We start from the raw sequence: 12,422 nt of genomic DNA on the forward strand, positions 1-12,422 counted from the left end.
CATTTTCTTTAGTTATTTCCAAGTTACTTTCCCCAATTTTCGTTGTGCTTTGTGTGAATTTATCATCTCCGGTTACATTTACTCTCTGGAGATGTTTTTCAGTGCAAAAATTGTGTACATCACTCTTGAGCAATCAGGTATAGTTCGTAAACCAATGGCACCTTACATTTAGGTTCCTTTGTTTTCTACAGGCATAAACTAGTCTACTGTACTGAAATTCCTCTGCTCTTAAAGAAATAATGCAAACAAATACGCGTTAATACCAGTAGGCCAATCTGTGGATTCGAAAGAAACCATATCTTTAAACGAAGTAACATTCCGCTTAAGTCTGTGGACGTTTAAATTCTGCAGCTGCAATTTCCACGTTAAGCATCCACAAACATCGAGTACAATGATAAAAAATGTAATAGAAGTCATCAACAGATTGAAAAAAAACTCGGAATTTTCTGACATCCCATGCCAGGACAATGATATAAATAAGTAATGGTAGGCTTGTAGGGTTGTGTCCTGTTTTACAGGTTTTCAAGGTAACTCACCTAAAATTTTCAACGTTTCATTTCTAATCTAATTCCATTAATTGCGATGTTTTAATTTGGCTGCACTGTATTAACCTCACTTTACTTTTTTTGTTCAACTTGTAATTTAATTTAAATTATCTTTTCACTGGGTTCAAATGATCCTTCAGGTAGTATCTTACTGCTGATATGTTGTTGTTGTTGTTATGGTCTTCAGTTCAGACACTGGTTTGATGCAGCTCTCCATGCAACTCTATCCTGTGCAAGCTTCTTCATCTGCCAGTACCTACTGCAAACTACATCCTTCCGTGTCTGTTTAGTGTATTCATCTCTTGGTCTCCTTCTACGATTTTTACCATCCACGCTATCCTCGAATGATAAAATTTGTGATCCCTTGATGCCTCAGAACATGTCCTACCAACCAGTCGCTTCTTCTTGTCAAGATGTGTCACAAACTCCTATGCTCCCCAGTTCTGTTCAATACCTTCTCATTATTTATGTGATCTACCCATCTAATCTTCGGATTTCTTCTGTAGCACCACATTTCAAAAGCTTCTATTCTCGTCTTCTCCCAACTATTTATCGTCCATGTTTCACTTCCATACACGGCTACACTCCATACAAATACTTTCAGAAACGACTTCCTGACACTTAAATCTATACTCGATGTTAACAAATTTCTCTTCTTCAGAAACGCTTTCCTTGCCATTGCCAGTCTACATTTTATATCCTCTCTACTTCGACCATGATCAGTTACTTTTCTTCCCAAATAACGAAACTCCTTTACTACTTTGTCTCATTTCCTAATCTAATTCCCTCAGCATCCCCCGACTTAATTCGACTACATTCCATTATCCTTGTTTTGCTTTGGTCGATGTTCATTTTATATCCTCCTTTCAAGACACTGTCCATTCCGTTCAACTGCTCTTCCGAGTCTTTTGCTGTCCCTGACAGAATTACAATGTCATCGGAGAACCTCAAAGTTTTTATTTCTTCTCCATGGATTTTAATACCTACTCCGAATTTTTCTTCTGTTTCCTTCACAGCTTGCTCAATATACAGATTGAATAACATCGGGGAGAGGCTACAACCCTGTCTCACTCCCTTCCCAATCACTGCCTCCCTTTCATGCCCCTCGACTCTTATAACTGCCATCTGGTTTCTGTACAAATTGCAAATAGTCTTTAGCTTCCTTTACTTTATCCCTGCCACCTTTAGAATTTGAAAGAGAATATTCCAGTCAAACGCTTTCTCTAAGTCTACAAATGCTAGAAACATAAGTTTGCCTTTCCTTAATCTTTCTTCTAAGACAAGTCGTAAGGTCAGTATTGCCTCACGTGTTTCATTATTTCTACAGAATCGAAACTGATCTTCCCCAAGGTCGACTTCTACCAGTTTTTACATCCGTCTGTAAAGAATTCTTGTTAGTATTTTGCAGCTGTGACTTATTAAACTGATAGTTCGGTAATTTTCACATGTGGCAACACCTGCTTTCTTTGGGATTGGAATTATTCTTGAAGTCTGAGGGTATTTCGCCTGTCTCATACATCTTGCTCACCAGATGGTAGAGTTTGTCAGGACTGGATCTCCCAAGGCCGTCAGTAGTTCTAATGGAGTGTTGTCTACTCCCAGGGCCTTGTTTCGACTCAGGTCTTTCAGTGCTCTGTCAAACTCTTCACGCATTATCGTATCTCCCATTTTATCTTCATCTACATCCTCTTCCATTTCCATAATATTGTCCTCAAGTACATCGCTCTTGTATAGACCCTCTATATACTCCTTCCACCTTTCTGCTTTCCTCTATGTGCTTAGAACTGGGTTTCCATCTGAGCTCTTGATATTCATACAAATGGTTCTCTTCTCTGCAAAGGTCTCTTTAATTTTCCTGTAGGCAGTATCTATCTTACCCCTAGTGAGATAAGCCTCTACATCGTCACATTTCTCCTCTAGCCATCCCTCCTTAGCCATTTTGCACTTCCTGTCGATCTCATTTTTGAGACGTTTGTATTCCTTTTTGCCTGCTTCATTTACTGCATTTTTATATTTTCTCCTTTGATCAATTAAATTCAATATTTCTTCTGTTACCTAAGGATTTTTACTAGCCCTCGTCTTTTTATCTACTTGATCCTCTGCTGCCTTCACTACTTCATCCCTCAAAGCTACCCATTCTTCTTCTACTTGCTGTCAATTGTACCCCTATGCTCTCCCTGAAATTCTGTACAACGTCTGGATTAGTCAGTTTATCCAGGTCCCAACTCCTTAAATTCCCACCTTTTTGCAGTTTCTTCAGTTTTAATCTACAGTTCAGAACCAATAGATTGTGGTCAGAGTCCACATCTGCCCTTGGAAATGTCTTACAATTTAAAACCTGGTTCCTAAATCTCTGTCTTACCATTATATAATGTGATACATTGTACTATCTCCAGAATTCTTCCATGTATACAACCCTCTTTTATGATTCGTGAACCAAGTTTTAGCTATGATTAAGTTATGGTCTGTGCAAAATTATACCAGGCGGCCTCCTCTTTCATTTCTTACCCCCAATCCATATTCACCTACTATGTTTCCTTCTCTCCCTTTTCGTACTCTCGAATTCCAGTCACCCATGACTATAAAATTTTCGTCTCCCTTCACTACCTGACTAATTTCTTTTATCCCATCAAACATTTCATCAATTTCTTCATTATCTGCAGAGCTAGTTGGCATATAAACTTGTACTACTGTAGTAGGCGTGGGCTTCGTGTCTATCTTAGCCACAATAATGCGTTCACTAAGCTGTTTGTAGTAGCTTACCCGCACTCCTATTTTTTTTGGATTCATTATTAAACCTACTCCTGCATTACCCAATTTGATTTTGTATTTATAACCCTGTATTCACCTGAGCAAAAGGCTTGTTCCTCCTACCTTTAACCTATCCATTTCCCTTTTTAAATTTTCTAATCTACCTGCCCGATTCGTAGAACTCCAGTTTTCTTTGTCCTGATAATGACGTCCTCTTGAGTAGTCCCCGCCCGGAGATCCGAATGGGAGACTGTTTTACCTCCAGAATATTTTACCCAATGGGACGCCATCATCATTTAACCATACAGTAAAGCCGCATGCCCTCGGGAAAAATTACGGTTGTAGTTTCCCCTTGCTTTCAGCCATTCGCAGAACCAGAACAGCAAGGCCGTTTTGGTTAGTGTTACAAGGCCAGATCAGTCAATCATCCAGACTGTTGCCCCTGCAACTACTGAAAAGGCTGCTGCCCCTCTTCAGAAACCACACGCTGGTCTGGCCACCATTATGGTTGCACTGGAACCCTCAGCTTCATTGCCTGTGCTTGACTTCAGATCAGGTGAACAGCAAGATTACAAGATACAGGCAATTACCATGGGGCAACGTAGCACCCTGACTTAAGTACGTCCATTTAGCTTCTGCTCTGAGCAACCGTGAGGTTGCCATGTGGGAATACAGCACAGTGAGCTTCAATATGTATGCCTGGCTTCAGATGTGGGGAATCTCTAGATTCCAAGAAACAGTTGGAGTACCAAACGGCCTTAGTAGAATGCAGCGCGATGTACTTCAGTACATGATGCATTACATATACAGCTTTATCCTCGCATTTAGCAAATTTTGAGATGCAAAATGAACGGAATGATGAAATCATGCGCAATGTACTTGATGTAACGAAAAGGAGTAACTACGATTTTACAAAAGATAAGTAGATCCAGATTTAGTTCATCAGTTCTATAAGCATAGAAAAAATTTAATCAATGTCTCTTTTACTCCTAAGTACATTGTTACCGTAGTTAAAATTAAGGCACATAAAGGACAATTCAAACGCTTAAAATAACGCACTAGAATGACTCACTGAATCTTCATGCGTGCGTGAATTGTCCTGCAAATTAGCTAACGTGGAGTGAGTGACATGAAGCTAAGCTTCTTGCATTCGTCAGTTAAAGTTGTCCTTGCAACTCGCTATTCACACATCAGAAGTATTCAAATAGTCGTTGCCCGATGATACTCTGCTGAACAAGCTATTTTTGTATCTCTTCATACCAATATTATAATGTATAGAACCACAACTAGCCTACCCCCTTTTGAGAGTGATAGATAAAGGTCTATCTCCTTCTTCCAAGTACTCCTTGGAGTTTTATGCACTTCTCCTATTTCAGTTCTGTATTTATAATGACGTAAAGTGGACAAATTTATGACACTTGTAGCACTTTTTGTAACATAACCTCATACAAAATTGTACTCCGACCTTTTATTTACACGTATATGGAATTTCATGTTTTATCTTTTGCATTTTATGGTACAAATAATTTATGTGAAATGAGGTATTTGAATTGCGGAATACTAATTCTAACAGAGTACTGCAGGAAACCCAACGCATGTATTCTCTTGTGGCATTGTACCACCCTTTTTACGCGATGTAAAAATGGAACCTCTGAGTAATAATAGATCCTAGATTTTAAATTGAAGGGTATGAGAAACGACAGGTGCAGTTTTCAGCGACAAGCGCAACAAACGTAATAGGAGAATTGTTGCTTATTATATGTAAATGCTTAATATTCATTAAATATTCCGTGAGTCTTTGGAGGAACTTTGACATATTATGTACTTAAAGGCACAGTATCAACGTTCCGCAGCAATGTAAATTTAATAGTTCGTTATGAAAAAGCTCTCGGCTTCCTAGATTGTAGTGTAGGCAACATTCAGAAGTGTTAGTCAGGACCAAAAAAAGAAAAAAAATATTCCTAGTAAACATGGACCCTAAAATTCATACCTTAAGAGGTATGAGCGCATGCTCGTCTTATATACTGAGAGACACATTTCTTCTATCGCAAGGTCTTTACCTTCCATGTTTTTAGAGGAATTGTTATGGACCAAAACCAGGATATCCATTGACTATGGGCTTTAAAATGTGTATCTCAAGAGCTATGGGCATTTGTTCGGTGGACGTTACGTGTTTCATAGTTTGGAAGATGAACAAGTGACCATATCCCTTAAGGGGTGTAATTTAGAGCCCTGTTTACCTGACATTATTTTCTTGTTTTGGTTCATTCTACCACCTCTGAAATCTCCCTCCCCTACAATGTTAGTACGAATAGTGCTGGCACTTGTATTGCAGTCAGTGATATCAGGACGATTTTCACTTGTAATATTCAATTCGGTCGTTTCCTGACGAGGGTCCATAATCCCAGATTGATACATCTACACTCCTGGAAATTGAAATAAGAACACCGTGAATTCATTGTCTCAGGAAGGGGAAACTTTATTGACACATTCCTGGGGTCAGATACATCACATGATCACACTGACAGAACCACAGGCACATAGACACAGGCAACAGAGCATGCACAATGTCGGCACTAGTGCAGTGTATATCCACCTTTCGCAGCAATGCAGGCTGCTATTCTCCCATGGAGACGATCGTAGAGATGCTGGATGTAGTCCTGTGGAACGGCTTGCCATGCCATTTCCACCTGGCGCCTCAGTTGGACCAGCTTTCGTGCTGGACGTGCAGACCGCGTGAGACGACGCTTCATCCAGTCCCAAACATGCTCAATGGGGGACAGATCCGGAGATCTTGCTGGCCAGGGTAGTTGACTTACACCTTCTAGAGCACGTTGGGTGGCACGGGATACATGCGGACGTGCATTGTCCTGTTGGAACAGCAAGTTCCCTTGCCGGTCTAGGAATGGTAGAACGATGGGTTCGATGACGGTTTGGATGTACCGTGCACTATTCAGTGTCCCCTCGACGATCACCAGTGGTGTACGGCCAGTGTAGGAGATCGCTCCCCGCACCATGATGCCGGGTGTTGGCCCTGTGTGCCTCGGTCGTATCCAGTCCTGATTGTGGCACTCACCTGCACGGCGCCAAACACGCATACGACCATCATTGGCACCAAGGCAGAAGCGACTCTCATCGCTGGAGACGACACGTCTCCATTCGTCCCTCCATTCACGCCTGTCGCGACACCACTGGAGGCGGGCTGCACGATGTTGGGGCGTGAGCGGAAGACGGCCTAACGGTGTGCTGGACCGTAGCCCAGCTTCATGGAGACGGTTGCGAATGGTCCTCGCCGATACCCCAGGAGCAACAGTGTCCCTAATTTGCTGGGAAGTGGCGGTGCGGTCCCCTACGGCACTGCGTAGGATCCTACGGTCTTGGCGTGCATCCGTGCGTCGCTGCGGTCCGGTCCCAAGTCGACGGGCACGTGCACCTTCCGCCGACCACTGGAGACAACATCGATGTACTGTGGAGACCTCACGCCCCACGTGTTGAGCAATTCGGCGGTACGTCCACCCGGCCTCCCGCATGCCCACTATACGCCCTCGCTCAAAGTCCGTCAACTGCACATATGGTTCACGTCCACGCTGTCGCGGCATGCTACCAGTGTTAAAGACTGCGATGGAGCTTCGTATGCCACGGCAAACTGGCTGACACTGACGGCGGCGGTGCACAAATGCTGCGCAGCTAGCGCCATTCGACGGCCATCACCGCGGTTCCTGGTGTGTCCGCTGTGCCGTGCGTGTGATCATTGCTTGTACAGCCCTCTCGCAGTGTCCGGAGCAAGTATGGTGGGTCTGACACACCGGTGTCAATGTGTTCTTTTTTTCCATTTCCAGGAGTTTATCTTCGTCCATCATCCCTAAAAGTTTGTGGCACCATGTGTAAACATAGATAACGGAAGTATATGCCTTGACCTTCATTTAGCTGCGCAATGGCAACTACGTCTACGACTGTATAACAATTTCACTCCTTACACAACGATTCACTTGTGGAGTATGGACTGAAAACGTATGAATTCTACTGTAAGAATTTGGGCAACGCACACGAATTGTTTTGTTTCGGAAGATCATCATGGAAAGTTGTTAACAGCTACGTTCGAAAAATAATCAATAAAATACCATTAGGGTGCAAATGGTACAGGAGTAATTCTTCTTAAGGTTCTAGTAGCCGGAAGCGTAAATTTAGTTGTTTATAGACATGAACAGTTTATTACCTATAGCATCAACTTAATATCAGTAGTGAAAGTGACTACTTCAAATCTCAGTGCATGCGTTATAACAACGCTCAAAATTTTGCCGCGCTCTCTAATATTCCTGTTATCTGAGACAGAATGAGGTATGCTGGTAGAACTTAATTAATCTGTTCCTCTTCTTTTTCTATTGGTACTGATACGACAACGACTTTAAGCAATGCCTTATGAATTAATCTGTCGTGGACACATCACAGCCGATTATATATATTAGTTTTCAAGGTTTCATCACCAGCGTCGATGCAGAGACACAGTCAGTTCAGAAACCCATACCTGATATCCATTGTTTAGCCAAGATCACATGCAGTGTGCATCTCAGACCATCCTAGCTTATATCAAACAAACCAGGTTGTGACTGTGAACAGTCTGTACCGTTACGACCCTCTTGAACTAAGCCAGTGTAAGAAAATCACAATAATTGCTGAGTACTGGAAAGGACAATCATTAATCAAATGTTTCCACGAACCTTCAAATGTGTGTGAAACTTATGGGACGTAACGGTTAAGGTCATCAGTCCCTAAGCTTACACACTAGACCTAACCTAAATTATTTTAATTACAAACACAAACAACCATGCCCGAGGGAGGACTCGAACCTCCGCCGGGACCAGCTGCACAGTCCACGACTGCAGCGGCCCAGACCGCTCGGGTAATCCCGCGCGGCTAGTCATCTCAGACACCACATTTACAATTAACTCTCAGTACGTCCGAAACTAATTTTTAATCATTTTTATTAGAGCACAACATATTTTAATACTATAATCAATACACGAGGTACTAGCGCAAGGAATCAACAATGACCATAAGTTAACTAGTATCCAAGAACATCTTGGGAGTCCTGAGTGAACATCTATTGTTGTGTACTCAACGAAAACTAGTATTTTGGTCTCTGTACAGTACATCTGGCCAAATGCAACAATTTTTGAAAGTCTCAATATGCAATGAAGAACGTTTCAAATAACTCTCCGATGAGATTCCTCATCTGTTTGGAGCAAAACAGACATATGGCATGTTTGTTCATTGACATTGTAAGAACAATACCCGATTTCAACTTAGAATTGAGATCGATGAAGGGGAGGCTTGGGAGTTATTCACTGACGTTCCTACTAAAAGCTTGTACAAAAGGAAGGACCAACATTTTAATTTAGCTTTAGCCAATGCAGTGTACAAAATTCAATGGGGTAGTCTGTTTGAACGCTCTGAACATTCACACATTGATCAAGACATCCAAATGATGCTAAAAATGTCTCAGGGCCACTACAATGCTAGTTTGGTGGGAATCTACAATAGGTCACTTCACTAGTACACACGATAGGCAATTCACCGGAGAGAAAACTGTGTTAGACGGTAGTGTTCAGGCTTTCGTCGAAGCTATTTTCATTCTTGATGGTTCCTGTATTATTGGCATAATATTGCGGTATATGGCATGGCACGTAACAGTGTCCTTTTGTCTTACTGCAGACTTTGTCTAAGGCTATAAAGACGAAATTAGTTGATTTTCAGTCTTAAAAAGGTCGTCAAACGGAACTGCTCACATGAAGCACGAGGGGGTGGAGTCGTGACGTAATACGACCTCTGCCAAAGACCTCAGAGGGGCGCCGATATGTATTACGGAGCTTGTACTGTAGAAGAGGTAGAACTGTTTGCGTTATCTAACACTAAGGCCCACAATATGTCAAATTTCAATTTTTCTGTTCTGTTTAAGCTCGGCTGGTTGAGCTCGCTAAAGTCCGAAAATCATTTAGCATCGCGTTCTCTGAGGATGCTATCCAGGATTAGAAAGAAGCAACGTTAGTTATTGGAACACGCCTACACAACGTCCCAATTGTCATCAAATATTTATGACCAGATATCTGTTTTATTTTAAGATGAAGCGACATATGAAATATAACTAAATGCACTCATAATTCCTGTGCAGTGAATAGACTTATTTCCTTCAATGAGACCTTCGTTAGTTAGAAAAACTACATTGTTAATCGTTGAAACTATATGCTTTTTACTAATTTTCAGTTACATAAGAAACACTAATCAAATGTATTTTGTCATTGGCATGTGAAATTAATTAACTTGCCTTGTGACTCGCTTTTTTATTCGACATTCACATGTGCGAATATAAGAAAGCTGCCACTTGTGTCACATGTCGTTGTTTGTTCAGCAGATTAGCAGCTGGTTCTACGTATTAAGAAGTAATTAAGTATCACTTTGTCTACTGTTTTCACAGTGTACATAGGTGTCCCTGATATAAGTCCGCTCCCAGAAAGCCTTGAACAGAATCGTATTTAAGGGAGACGCAGTCCCTGGTTGTCATACATCGACATTCCACTCGGAACAGCCGTAAGGAAACAAACATCTAACACATACTCCTTCGATTTTTGAAAAAAATAGCATTTACTGTGCCCTCTGTAGAAAGTGAATATTAACTACTAATTAGAAACAGGGGGTTACCTGTTATCTAGAAGAGTAAACTCCAACAATCTATGTCTATTTATCGTGTGATAGTTAATGTTTGCAAAGGAGAAAATTTCACATCTATAGTTAATGTATGCAAAGTAGAAAATTTCACAACTAGTAAATCCGACTTCCGACTATTTAAGGAATCGAACTCCTATACATAAATTCTCATATCTCCTGAACCATAAATCGCATAAAGATAGCACATGTCACCTACATTCCTCGATACGAGTGGATACCATCTGCAAAACGTGCTGCGAGTGGAGGTAGTGATACAAAAGCAAAAAACTAAAACGTCATGCCCGAGGCTGCTGCTTTAGCACACCAGTGACAGAAATGTAGCAAGCGCAAAACTTTCTTCCTTCGATCGTTTTGCAGGGAATATGTGCAAGAAAAAGTATTAAATAAAAGATAAAGTTTGTTGGAAGTCAATAAGTGTTCTGATATCACAAATACTAGATGAATGTCGTCTCGGTAATCTATGCGCCGTGTGTAACCTCGCCTCGAGACGTATACACATTTTATGACTTTTAATTTGACTCAGTAAGTTAAGCCCTTAATGCAAGATCATTCCTCTTTCAAGTAGATTATGACAGCGTATTAAATGTTTTATTCCGGCCAAAAATTTTTGTTGCCACTGTAAGTCCCACTGGAAGCAGTTGGATAGGCAACCTCTCCACTAGGATTGAGCACCAGTTGAACCATTTAGCAATATAATTATAGTAATAACTACGGAACTTAACTAACCAGCTCGTGAGTCTAAATATGTGACCTGTATTAGGTGTCTCCGAAACATGTTCAATAGACTGGGAGCCGGTTTCTTCCAGGGTGTTTGCTTTGGAGATTTAAGATAATTCTAATACAGACGGAATATGTAAAACAAAAATGTATCAACATAAAAACACTTCACAACGACGATTCACAATACATTCAGCATATTAAAAAGGAAGGTAGGGAAAAGCAAGAATTATTCTAATTAAACAGACTAGTTATTTTCCCCCGATGCACTTTATTAAACCAAGGAAAGGTGTTCCAGCCCATATGTTCTGTAATCGCGATCAATAAACGTCAGAGCATGTAAACGTATGAGGAGGCTTGTTCCAGTCGTGGTTTTCCTTATGTGATTCCATAACATATTAACACTGTTGTTTCCAGAGAACAGTGATGGACAAGATGTCATCCAACTATTCCCTTGATAAATTCAGTGGGCTACAGATCAAGCGAATGAGCCTGATAGGAAGGTGACAGACACTGTTCTTCTACGCAGGCCTGCACAGTGTTCATGATTTTGATTGCTCGTTTTCTGAACGTGTTCAATTAATGTGCGTGGACAGAACCTCGTGGAATAAAACCTCACTGATCAGAATGCCTTCAGGACGTTGGAATCGATACCTACTGTTACATAAGTTATGTCAATAACGTCACACTTCACTGAAGTACTCTGTTGCATCTAACAATGCAGACTGCGAGCTTAGCGTTTACTGCTGTAGCGTCTAACCAATATCATTGTTTCAGACCACAGTGAACAGCTCAATGACACGAAAAATATATAGAATCAAGTCCACTGGTGCAAAATGATATAATGAAAGTGCGTTCAGAAAATATTAAAATCCAGTACAATGAAGATGTCGTAACTAATGAAAATAGTGTCAAACTGGTACTCAGAACCAGCATTTCTGAAGACCTGCCGCCGATTTCATTTCATGTCATTACACATTCACACCTTTCAACTTCAGTGTCTGCATTTATTTCATTTCAACGAAATTAATTCAATTTATCGGTATTTCTAATCCAGGCAAAACCATAATTCTTTACAACAACTTTCTCCTCGGTTGTGGAGTTGTTACATAACCACTGTGAGAAATTCTAGTGTCACTGATAAGTAAGATCTTATTCGAAGCTGAATGAATATTCACATAATATAACAGTTGAGACTGCTGCTCGTAAAACGCGAGATATTTAGGTTAACACCAGCCACGACATATTGCCTCCAGGACAAAGTGAAATGTAACGAATTCTGTAATACAAAAGGTTGCTTCTCTTAACGCCAACGAGTGCATTTAACGGGTCTGCTGCGTTTGCAGTTTGTGGGAAGAGGACAGTTGTGCAATGACTTCAGTACCTTCCGTCCACCCCTCAGCTATTGGCCTTTGCCCTGTCGACGGAGAAAGCTCCACAACCAGTACTACAGTTCAGTGTCGATTCGTCTTACATATGACGAACTCAGACGTTTCAAGCTCTGCGGATAAGAATGGGATGTTCCAGTACCCGCTCTGACAACCATAATGTGTCCAGTTGTGAGAATACCATCTGAAACGTCTTTGCTACAGACGTAGGGACTGATACCAGCGTACTCTCTCTTGTTATGGCTTCTCAGTTTCGTTTTGTAGCTCGTTACTGATTTAGCAGGACGTTCCCTTGTCG

The sequence above is a fragment of the Schistocerca americana genome, chromosome 7, assembly GCF_021461395.2.
Source record: "Schistocerca americana isolate TAMUIC-IGC-003095 chromosome 7, iqSchAmer2.1, whole genome shotgun sequence".
NCBI classification, from domain to species: domain Eukaryota; kingdom Metazoa; phylum Arthropoda; class Insecta; order Orthoptera; family Acrididae; genus Schistocerca; species Schistocerca americana.